At 45.3% G+C, this 12,369-nt stretch overlaps 2 non-coding genes across 2 annotated transcripts; one reads left to right on the top strand and one right to left on the bottom strand.

Moving 5' to 3' along the window:
* The first annotated feature begins 599 nt into the window (after positions 1-599).
* Positions 600-737, top strand: LOC119944856. Its single transcript, XR_005456002.1, has one exon. It is a non-coding gene; the product is annotated as a small nucleolar RNA SNORA7 (small nucleolar RNA).
* Positions 738-11,091: 10,354 nt separating this feature from the next.
* On the bottom strand, positions 11,092-11,229 carry LOC119944972. The gene has a single exon (XR_005456110.1). It is a non-coding gene; the product is annotated as a small nucleolar RNA SNORA7 (small nucleolar RNA).
* Between the last annotated feature and the right edge of the window lie 1,140 nt (positions 11,230-12,369).

Genomic DNA, 12,369 nt, shown 5'->3' on the forward strand with positions numbered 1-12,369 from the left:
CAAATCCTCATAGCACAACTTTGTTTTCAACACTGTATAATGATAAACACATAGTAACTTTCCAAATCCCTTTTTGGAGCTCTGCCCACTAACTTTGTACCTGCAAGAAATCAATGTAAGAATCCGTGACAGTTCTTTCACTGATTTCCTCTCTGTGCACTCACTCCTGCAATGTAATAAACAAGATCCTAGTGGTCTTTAGACTGTTAACACTCCTTCCAAAGGGCCTTACTTTCAGCAAGTACTTCACACCCAGAGAGAAAATGATCAGTCCTAAGACTTTGATGTCTCTTTTCCAAGTTCCCTGACACCTAGCCACATAGTTATACACACATGAGCGGAGTCAGGTATTCGTGAGTTTGCCCTGCTCTCTGAGACGTGGTGGCTGAACAGACCGCTTTCATCTGCTAAATCGCCCGAGTCCCTCAAAGCAGATGAGGAACTGAGATGGCTATTGGATCGTTGTGCTGATTCTCCTGATGCTTGGCCTGATCTTCAGCAGGTTTGGAAGACCAATCCATGCATACAGACGGTGTAACTGCAGTTCTGGTAGGAAAAAGGTTGAACACAACAGATTTGAGATCTTCTACAGGCAAATGCCCCTCTCAGGGTCACACCTGGAGAGCTCCCAGTACTCTACCAGTCTAGACTATGGGAGGGAGAGTCAAGTAGAGGCATACCCATTCCATTCCTAGCTTGGCCAGTGGCTAGCAAGTGGAAGGCCATCTGCTACAAATCAAAACTCATCTGAGCTGGGCAGCAGCAGCAAGGCAGAGAATCAAGGGCAAAGACTCATGTTTACTTAGCACAGTGCTTGGCACATACTAAGCGCTTAACAAATACCATCATTATTATTACTGTGCGGAAGGAAGCAATGGTAAATCACTTCCTTATTTTTACCAAGAAAACTCTATGGATACACTACCAGAACGACTGCAGATGGAAGTGGGGCGTTCTGGAAGAAATGCATCCATGGCATCACTATGAGTCCAAGACGACTCGAAGGCATAAGACAAGACAGGCAAATGAAGTCCTTGGCCAATTGAATTCTGAAGGATGCTCCGGTTAGTTCAGAATTCATAGGAGAATTGGCAGTGCTTTGAATACTTGGTCCATTTGGCTGGGCTCTAGGAAACTCTGATGAGCTTACCTCAGTCTACAAGTATCTAAACTATAACTCCCTTTCTATAAAAGTGGGTTCATTTGACACTGATCTCTTTGCACTATCTTTTCTGGTGAACGCACTTTCAATTTTTTTTAATAATACTTGTTAATCACTATCTACCATGCATCGTTCTAAGCGCTGGGGTAGATACAAAGTTATCAGGTTGGACATAGTCCCTGTCCCACTTGGGGCTCACAGTCTTAATCCCCAGTTCACAGATGAGGTAACTGAGACACAGAGAAGTGAAGTGACTTGCTGTCCCGAGGTGACCCTCGGGTACTGGCCATCTCAAGGTCAAAAGCTATCTCGTGACCACCTGAGCCAGCAGGCAGAACTCGGAAGTGGGGGTGGGATACCGCCCCCATGACCAAATCTGCTAGATTGACAGCCCAAGCTGGGAATACAGAAGGTGTCCCTCGCCCCCGTGCCAATCAAATTAGGTATGGAGGAGGCGGGGAGGGCAGAGATTGGATAGACAGAGGCCGGAAGCTGGAATGGCCTAGGGGCACAGGCAATAAATACCTGTCACCTCTGACCTTCGGGGCCAGAACACCAGGACACGCAGCAGCAGCAGCCCACGTGTCTCTCCCTGCCCAGAAGGCCAGATGCCCGCTCTACAACCAGAACCAACACACTGAGGCAAGGGCCACGGGATGGGTGAGTGTCTCATGGGTGGGACCCAGGTATTCCGCTGCTGATGGGAATTATGAGTGGATTCCTCCCATGTAGGGAGAGCACATTGTGAGAGCTAGCCGCCCACCATGTGCGCGGGTAATGTAATGAATTCTTCCCATGTGGGAAAGTAAGTGGATTCTTCCCGAGTGGGAAGTGCACATGGGTGAGAGTTAACCAACTCACCCACGTGCGATTAATGGATGATTGTGTTCCTCCCGTGTAGGGAAGCTCTAATATTGTTAATTGATTATATTCCTCCGAAAGGGAAGCTCAATCCATTGCGCCTAAACAATTACATAAATTCAATTCACCTCGTGGAATAAATTTTATATAAAACTTAGGCTTTCCGTCCCCGGCCTCTCTCTCTCTCTCTCTCGCCTCGCCGATCACTGAACGAACCCGTCCCCGGACGACGGGTGACACTTGCCCAAGGTCACACAACAGACAAGTGGCGGAGCCAAAATTAGAACTCAGGTCCTTCTGGCACCTAGGCCCGTGGACTATTTACTAGGCCACAATGGTGACTTTCAATTGATTCCTTGAGCACCAAGTGCTGCATACCCTCATCATTACTTCGGATGCACAACCAAATAGAGAGTCATCTTTATTTTTCTTTACTTTTGCTCAATGATAGTATGGGTTTCAGGCAGCAAAGAATGTATCTTATGTCCCTACATTGGCCACATATTTACGTGTTTTATCACCATATTATTGGAGTTTTTAATCATGCAGGGAGGCTTCATCATCTAGTGAAAGAAGAATGGAATAAGGACATTCTAGCTCTGTCTCTGCTCTGCTGTTTGACCACGGTCAGAACATTTAACCTTTTATTGCCCCAGTTTCCTTGTCAGTAAGATGGGGATAATGCTAGGATTTTGAACCCGTTGTGAGACAGGTAGTGTGTTCTATCAGGTCATTTGAATCTACCCCAAGGATTCGCACACAGTAGGTGCTTAATAGCATAATTATTATGTGTATCTTTCTTGGTTGTAAATTTTTATAATAAAATGGAAATGAAATGAATTTCCGATCAATTGAGAGTGTTGACAGTACAGTATTTTGGTGTCTTGAATATGATGCAGTTGTACACAAGGCCATAAATAAATAAAAATCACTGAAGAAGTTATCCAATAAGTGCCAGAAACTGTTTAAGTAAACCAGGCACTGAACTGTTGTCAATGCCAAATGTCCAAAAAGAACTCTGCCTAAAATAGAATCAGCTTTGGAAATTCTATGGAACTTTGATTATTAGAAACAAAATAACCCAAGAGCTATACACCAGGCTTCATCTCTCTTGAGGAGTATGTGGCTAAGACTACTACTGCTGTTATACAGCCTTTTGAAAAATCAATCCAAAAGAAAAACTCTGAAAAGGCCTTGTTTTTCTAGAACTCTGAGCTCTAAAAAGACTCGAGTGAAAAAGGAAATGATAGCTGTATTTCAAACACCAAAGACAAAGGCCAGAAAATAAAAAAAAATCCGTGGTTCCATGGCCGCAAATCAGAGACTTGCTTGTGTCCTGGAATTCCCCTAGAGTTCGTTAGGACTAGAATCTGGCCCACTGAGATCAAAGCCAAAAAGAACAAAGGAAGTCAGATTGATAAACAGCCCTCTGAGGAAGAAATCTCAAACAAACACTGACAGTCTGTGAAGTGACTGGGATGGAAATCTGCTGCATGGACTAGTCCTTCTTTAGGCTGCTAAAATCGAGATAGAGCTTTCAGTTTATTTGGTCAGTTGAGCACCCACGGCTTACTTGTCCCTGTGCAGTGGTGGAAGTATAATGTTATCAGACTCCTCATACACTCACCCATATATTTTCTTCATGCTGTCAGAGAAAATGTTGGAGAAAAGGTGTTCATTTTAGCTGTGATGTCTGCTCATCACATTCTTCTTGAGCATTATGAAAGGATTTTACAGCCAACAAAAGACACACCATTTTCTCCTTTGACAAAAAAAAAATTTCTCTCAAGTCTTTCAGGATTTTAATATAGATCATCTAGAAGGGCTTAATGTGCTTGGGAACAGTAACCGCTCTATTTAGTCACATTCAATGGGGTCTAAGCAATCTATCACTTTACTGGGAAATAAAAATGTCAGAGACAATATTATGGTCCTTTTCCTCATTTTCTTTATCCTCTGTGGCTCAGATATAAGTGGACATCTACCTGGGATTTCAGTGGTAGTTCAATCCCATTGACAACATCCATCATTGACTTTACAAGATGAAAACAAGGGCTGTAGAATACCCAAAGACAAACTCAAGGACACTTCACCTCTGAAATGCAACTCATTAAAGAATTGAAATAATGGGGTAAACCAGGTTCTAATTTAGCTGCTAAACTAAATGAACAAAACACTGTTTCCTTGATGGTGATTATCAGCTCTTGTCAAATACCCAAATGTTTAATCATAATTTAATTAATTGCTTCCAATATATAATTATTAGAGGCAATTAATGGATGTCTAAATGGTTTCTTCTAGTTGACTTGGAGCTGTTCAGTTTATCATCCATTTATAAGCTGTATTTTTTAATGCTCATCAGAGTGTGAACACACAGTATTACAATGTTGCTGGAAACTGACACATCTGGATGATTGCGTTTTTGCAAACAAGTCAACGCATAAGTTCCGTACTAATACCCTGTTCATTAAATTTAATTGTTACACCTCTAAAGCCTGTAATAAAATGAAACAAAATTATTCTTTAAAAATAAATACAAATGATGAAATTTACATTCAAATGAAACCCTAACGACAGCCAAACACTGAGCAGCCTCAATGAATCAAACTTCAACCATCTCCTCAGGGAATCAAGGGATTAAGCCGCTATCACTGTTGATTGCCTCACCTACAACCCTTAAACTTCCCTGACCTCATCATGAACCCTCAATCCCCACCCTCCAATCAGCCCATCTCAATCCTCCCAGTCCAGCACATTCCCTCCTCCCCCTCCTCCATCCAGCCCCTCTGTCATGCCCACCCCTCTCCCCCCCAAATCCTTGTCATCCTGTCCCAGCTCCACTCCTCATCCCCCTCCTCCTGCGCCAGCCTCCATTCATTCATGTGATCGTATTTATTGAGCGCTTACTGTGTGCAGAGCACTGTCAGCTCACTCCCATCCAACTGCTCCCCTCCCCAACCAGCCCCCAACAGCCTCACTCAAGTGTGGCTTGTGGAAACCCCACTCCATCATGGGGAAGCTTCCCTTCATCCTTGACCTGTTCCTGCCCCAGTCCCTGCTCCTCCTCTCCTTCACTGAAACCTGGCACTCCACAGATTCATTCATTCAATCGTATTTATTGAGTGCTTACTGTGTGCAGAGCACTGTACTTGACACAGTCTCCCCTGCCGCTCTCTCTGGAGGGGCCTCATCTTTACCCACTCTCCCAGATTCACTGGGAAAGGAGGAGGTAGTGGCTTCCTTCTCGCATCCCAGTGCTGCTTTCACACCATTCCATCCCCTTCATCCCTGTCTTTCCCTTTCTTCAAGGCCTGAATCATCTGACTCTACCACCCACTCCAGATTCTAGTAACAGTCATCTTCCGTCCCCGCAGCCCCACCCTCAACATTTTGAACTATTTTGATTCCTTGCTCACATTCTCTCTTTCTCCATCCCCACGGTGATCCTTGCAGAATTTAATATCCACATAGGTGTTCCTGATGATCCTTCTGGTGCCCGCTTTCCATCACTCCTCAACTCCACTGACCTCCTGCTCCACACCAGCTCACCCACGCACCAACTTGAACACACAATCTCATCATCTCTAGCTGCTGCACAATCTGTACCCTCAACAACTCTGAAATCTAACCACAATCTCCTCACCTGCCTTCTCTCCCACACAGCTCCTCCTCACAAATCTGTGCTGCTCCCCCTTAGAGGTCTCTGATCTCTTGACACTATTCAATTTTCTCAACTCAACATGCTCCGTTTAGCACCTGCATACCCAAACTATCTTCCCTTGATGACCAAACTTATGCTCTCAATGCTAACCTCTCTTCTGAACTCAAATTCACCTATCCCCTGATTGATCGTGCATCACTAATCCACAGCCCCGGATCGTCTCCACAGTCTACCTCCTTCATTCTTGTGCACGAGCCACAGAGCACAGCTGGTGGAAATCTAGATATCAGGCTGACCTCGTCCATTTCAAGCTTATCCTTACTTGCTTTAACTCTGACCTCTCTTCTGCCTGGCAAAATTATTTCTCCATCCTCATTGACACCCATGCCCATTAACTTTGCCAGTTGTTCCAGACTTTAAATCCCTCCTTAAAACCCCCTGTTCCCAAACATACCCCATCTCTTGCTTGTAATGACCTGACCACCTGCTTTACTGAGAAAATCCAAACCATCAGGCACGGTCTCCCTAAAATCTTCCCTGCCCCTCCTCAGTTCCTCTCTCCTCCTGCCCCTTCTTCAACTCTCCCATTTTTCCCAGCAGTATCTCAAGAGGAGATCTCGTGCCTTCTCTTAAAATTTCCCTTTGCTACCAGTCCCTGTGACATATAAAGTAGAGAGCTCAGAAACAACAGCTTGTTCCAACTCAGGCACTTTTAATACCACTCCCTCCCGGGAAGGCTCAACACATGACCACCGGTCCAGGTACTGAGTGGACAGGTTAGGGGTTTTGACACACATTTTCGTTTGCATAAGCCCATCCCGAGCTCACTGTCAGCTCCCCTTGGCCCTCCTAAAGATGTTTCAATGGATTCGAATCCTTATTAGTCCCCATGCTGTCAGTTGGGTTCTGTGGCTTCTCACTGGTACTTGGGCACAAGTTGGCACCCCTCATTATTCAATAGTATCCATTCATCACCTTTAGTCCCTCCTCCAACAATTAGTTCATCTCTACCTCATGGCCTGATCCACCATCTTGGAACCATGTTGCCTGGTGGGGGTGAGGTGGAGCAGGTGGCCAAAGCAAGGAGCTAGGGTCAATCCCAAACTGTGATAAGGCGGGAGTTGGATATGTACCGCAGCAGCAGTGGCTTCCAGAGCTGCTGCAAGCCATGCCCGGGCTGGGCCCTACTGAGTGCTCACCTCCTCTGGGAGGCCTTCCCAGACTGAGCCCCTTCCTTCCTCCCCCCCTCGTTCCCCTCTCCATCCCCCCCATCTTACCTCCTTCCCTTCCCCACAGCACCCGTATATATGTATATGTGTTTGTACATATTTATTACTCTATTTATTAATTTATTTTACTTGTACATATCTATTCTATTTATTTTATTTTGTTAGTATGTTTGGTTTTGTCTCCCCCTTTTAGACTGTGAGCCCACTGTTGGGTAGGGACTGTCTCTATATGTTGCCAGTTTGTACTTCCCAAGCGCTTAGTACAGTGCTCTGCACACAGTAAGAGCTCAATAAATACGATTGATTGATTGATTGATTATGAACCATGACACCTCAGTGTTGAGGTATGTGTGTGTCCTGGGCCACTGAAGCCAGTCAGCAGAACCAGGCCCCAGTCTGGTAGGGGCTGGGAGGTGCTGTGTGCGGGCAAGGGGACACTTGCTGCATTCATTCATCCATTCAATTGTATTTATTGAGCGCTTACTTTGTGCAGAGCACTGTACTAAGCACTTGGGAAGTACAAGTTGGCAACATAGAGAGACGGTCCCTGCCCAACAGTGGGCTCACAGTCTAGAAGGTGCACAGTCTAGAAGCAGAGGCGTTCCGAAATGGCAGAGGCTCAGTCTCTCGGCTATGATCTGTAGACAAGGAACAGGAAGGAAGTTAGCAGCAGCTCAGTTCCCCCTCTGTACACTGTGAGACTCACCTTGGACCGTGGGGGCAACAATGCAGCTTGAATATCCCTGCCGCCCCCCCCCCCCCCCCCCCCCCCCGCCCAGCAAAGCTCAACTAAGTCCATGATTAGGAGTCGGGAAGGGGAAGAAGCAGTAGGGGAAAAAACACCATGGAAGCCCAGGGATGCCCCACAGCAGCAAAGGCTCTATGCATAGGGCTCCGTGTTAGAGACAGTCCAGGGCTCTAATAATGATAATAAAAATAATTATGGGGCTTGCTATCTGCCAAGCACTGTTCTAACTGCTGGGGTAATAATAATAATGATGGCATTTATTAAGTGCTTACTATGTGCAAAGCACTGTTCTAAGCGCTGGGGAGGTTACAAGGTGATAAGGTTGTCCCACAGGGGGCTCACAGTCTTAATCCCCATTTTACAGATGAGGTCACTGAGGCACGGGGAAGTGAAGTGACTTGCCCAAAGTCACACAGCTGACAGTTGGAACAGCTGGGATTTGATCCCCTGACCTCTGACTCAAAAGCCCAGGCTCTTTCCACTGAGCCACGCTGCTTCCCATGAGATAAAAGGGGTAGATAAAAGGTAATCAGATTGTGCCACATGGGGCTCACAGTTGTAATCCCCATTTTACAGATAGGGTAACTGAGGCACAGAGAAGTTAAGTGGCTCGGCCAGGGTCACACAGCAGACAAGTGGCAGAGCCGGGATTAGAACCCACATCTTCTGATTCCCAAGCCCAGGCTCTTGCCACTAAACCATGCTGCCCAATCCTGAAAAGGGGAAGGGTACCCTCCATCTGAGCATCCAACCTCATCCCTTTTCATTTTATCAAAACACTTTTCCCTTCCTTTCTTCCATCTCTGTTGTTGGGTAGGGACCGTCTCTATATGTTGCCAGCTTGTACTTCCCAAGCCCTTAGTACAGTGCTCTGCACACAGTAAGTGTTCAATAAATACGATTGATTGAATGAATGAATCAAACAAGCCCATGTCTCCCCATCCTAAAAAAAACCCTACTTTGATCCCACAGCTCCCTCCAGTTATCACCCCATCTGCCGCCTATCATTTCTCTCCAGACTCCTTGAGGGAGTTGTCTACACCTGTTCTCTCCAGTTCCTCTCTTCCAATTCTGTCCTTGATAATAATAATAATAATGATGATGGCATTTATCAAGCGCTTACTACATGCAAAGCACTGTTCTAAGCGCTGGGGAGATTACAAGGAGATCAGATTGTCCCACGGGGGGCTCACAGTCTTAATCCCCATTTTACAGGTGAGGTAACTGAGGCCCAGAGAAGTGAAGTGACTTGCTCAAAGTCACACAGCTGACAATTGGTGGAGCCGGGATTTGAACCCATGACATCTGACTTCAAAGCCCATGCTCTTTCCACTGAACCACGCTGCTTCTCTGCTTCTTGATCCCATCCAGTCTAGCTTCCACGCCCTTCACTCCACAGAAACTGCCTCTCAAAGGTCACGAATCATCTTCTTCTTGCCAAATCCAATGGCCTCTACTCCATCCTGATCCTCCTCGACCTCTTAGCTGACTCTGACACTGTGGACCGCCCCCTTCTCCTGGAAACATTATCCAAACTCAGCTTCACTGACAGTGTCCTCTCCTAGTTCTCCTCCTATCTCTCTGGCCACTCATTATCAGTCTAGTTCATTCAATCGTATTTATTGAGCACTTACTGTGTGCAGAGCACTGTACTCATGGACTCCTTCTCTGCCTCCCATTCCTTAACTGTGGGTGTCCCTATAAGCTCATTATGGGCAAGGAATGCATCTGTTTATTGCTATATCATACTCTCCCAAGCACTTAGTGCAGTCTTCTGCACACGGTAAGTGCTCAATAAATACAACTGAATGAACGCATGAAGGTTCAGTTCTGGGTCCCCTTCTGTTCTCCACCTACACCCTCTCCTTTGGAGAACTCATTTCATCCCATATCTTCAACTGTTATATACCCTAGTATTTAAGAGCTAACTCATACACATGACCTCTTTTCCTTCTTTCCACTATCAAACTGATTTTAGTGTCTGCCTCCCCAACTACATTGTAAGTCACATGAGGGTAGGGTTCAAGTCTACTGGTTCTAGTCCCCCAAGCACTTAGTACAGAGCACTACGAATGGTAGTGTCTCAATACCACTTGTCTGCTGTGTGATCTTGGGGAATTCACTTAATTTCCTTGTGCCTCAGTTACCCTCATCTGTAAAATGGATATTAATACCATAAGCCCTACATGGGACATTGACAAAGTCCAACCTGATTATCTTGTAGCTACTCCAGTGCTTACTACCCTGCCTAACTCATCATAAGCACTTAAATACCATTCATAAATAAATTACTGTTGACTGATGATTTTATGGACTCCCATCATGTTTTTCCTCAGCTTGACTTTCTAGACTGATGTGCCTTAAATCTTTCTGTTTTTATAATGAAGTTTCTCCATTCCCCCGATCATCTTAAGAGAAGCAGCGTGGCTCAGTGGAAAGAGCACGAGCTTTGAAGTCCGAAGTCATGGGTTCAAATCCCAGCTCTGCCAATTGTCAGCTGTGTGACTTTGGGCAAGTCACTTCATTTCTCTGTGCCTCAGTTACCTCATCTGTAAAATGGGGATTAAGACTGTGAGCCCCACGTGGGACAACCTAATCACCTTGTAACCTCCCCAGCACTTATCATCATCATCATCATCATCAATCGTATTTATTGAGCACTGTGTGCAGAGCACTGTACTAAGCGCTTGGGAAGTACAAATTGGCAACATATAGAGACAGTCCCTACCCAACAGTGGGCTCACAGTCTAAAAGACTGTGAACTTATAACTAGAAAAGACTAGAGCTTATAACAGTGCTTTGCACATAGTAAGCGCTTAATAAATGCTATCATTATTATCTTAATCGTTCCCCTTTGTACCATCTCCTGCTCTATATAGTCCTCTCTAATATGCCCAGTTCTCCTATAACACGGGGATCATTCATTAATTCATTCAATCGTATTTATTGAGTGCTTGCTGTGTGCAGAGCACTATACTAAGAACTTGGGAAGTATAAGTTGGCAACATATTGTTCTTGCAGAACCACTGTTAAGGAAAACTCATGTTGTAATGCTTAACTTGGTGTCAAAGCCTGTATACATTCACATTTGTACTAACTATTCTGATGCTGCATCTCACTTTACCTAGAATAGGCCCCAAACCTCTCTGATTCCTTAACAGTGTTCTAGGTGTAGAAGTAATAATAGTAGAACTAGTAGTATAGTCCTGTCTTATGCCGTCGAGTCATTTCCGACCCATAGCGACACCACAGGCACATCTCTCCCAGAAGGTCCCACTCTCCATCTGCAATCGTTCTGCTAGTGTGTCCATAGAGTTTTCTTGGTAAAAATACGGAATTGGTTAACCATTGTCGCCTTCCTCAGGGTAAACTCCAGTCTCCGCCTTCAACTCTCTCCCATGCTGCTGCTGCCCAGCACAGCTGAGTTTTGATTTGTAGTGGATTGCCTTCCAGTCGCTAGCCACTGGCCAAGCTAGGAATGGAATGGGTATGCCTCTGCTTGACTCTCCCTCCCATAGCCAAGACTGGTAGAGTACTTGAAACTCTCCAGGTGCGACCCTGGGAGGGGAGTAGTATAGTCTTGTCTTATGCCGTCGAGTCGTTCCCCTCCCATAGCGACACCATGGACACATCTCTCCCAGAATGACCCACTGTCCATCTTCAGTCATTCTGGTTGTGGATGCATAGAGTCTTCTTGGCAAAAACATGGAAGTGGTTTAGCATTGCCGCCTTCCACACAGTAAACTCGAGTCTCTGCCAGTAATAGTAGTAGTAATAACAGTAGTAGTAGTCATGGTATTGAGTATCTACTGAGTGCTATGAACTGCACTAGCAACACTAATTTGTAACAGAAGCACAAGACACAATTCCTGCTCATCGGGAAATATACAGGGTGAAAACTCGCATAGTGAAAACACAGGTTGGGGCAAGAGTCAGTGTGTACACTGACCAGAGTTGTACTCAATATCCAGATGTGAACATTTCACGGTTTAATGGACTGGTGAGCTATCCCTTTTGTACGCTTTTCTCTATCTGAATGCAAGAAAATAAGTGCATTTTAAATTTCTCTTTCTTTTTCTTTCTCCTCAGTCAGACACACATTGTGTTATTGGGGAATACGTCTCAATGATAGTCCCACTGCCTATTAACCATTAGCAGGATTTTAAAGAGAGAATAATCTATGTCAAATTCCGCTTGAAAGTTTTGAAAATAATATTTGGAATATTTGGTAGGTCCTTATTATGTGCTAAACACTGTGATAAGCACTGGGGTAGACATACAATCAGATAAGACACAGCCTGTGGCACAAATGGAGCTCAGAGGGAGGAAGAACAGGTATTAAGGCCCTAACAGCCCAGGCTTGGGAGTCAGAGGTCATGGGTTCGACTCCCAGCTCAGCCACTTGTCAGCTGTGTGACCTTGGGCAGGTCACTTAACTTCTCTGTGCCTCAGTTACCTCATCTGTAAAATGGGGATTAAGACTCTGAGCCCCACGTGGGACAACCTGATCGCCTTGTATCCCCACAGCGCTTAGAACAGTGTGTCGCACAGAGTAAGTGCTTAATACCACCATTATTATTATCATTTTACAGATGGGAAAATTGAGGCTCAGAGAAGTCATGTGGCTCACCTAAGTCACACAGCAAGCAAATGATGGCGACAGGATTAGAACCCGGATCTCCTGACTCCAGCTAGGTAACCTGTTATT

Source organism: Tachyglossus aculeatus, chromosome 23 (genome assembly GCF_015852505.1).
Source record: "Tachyglossus aculeatus isolate mTacAcu1 chromosome 23, mTacAcu1.pri, whole genome shotgun sequence".
NCBI classification, from domain to species: Eukaryota; Metazoa; Chordata; class Mammalia; order Monotremata; family Tachyglossidae; genus Tachyglossus; species Tachyglossus aculeatus.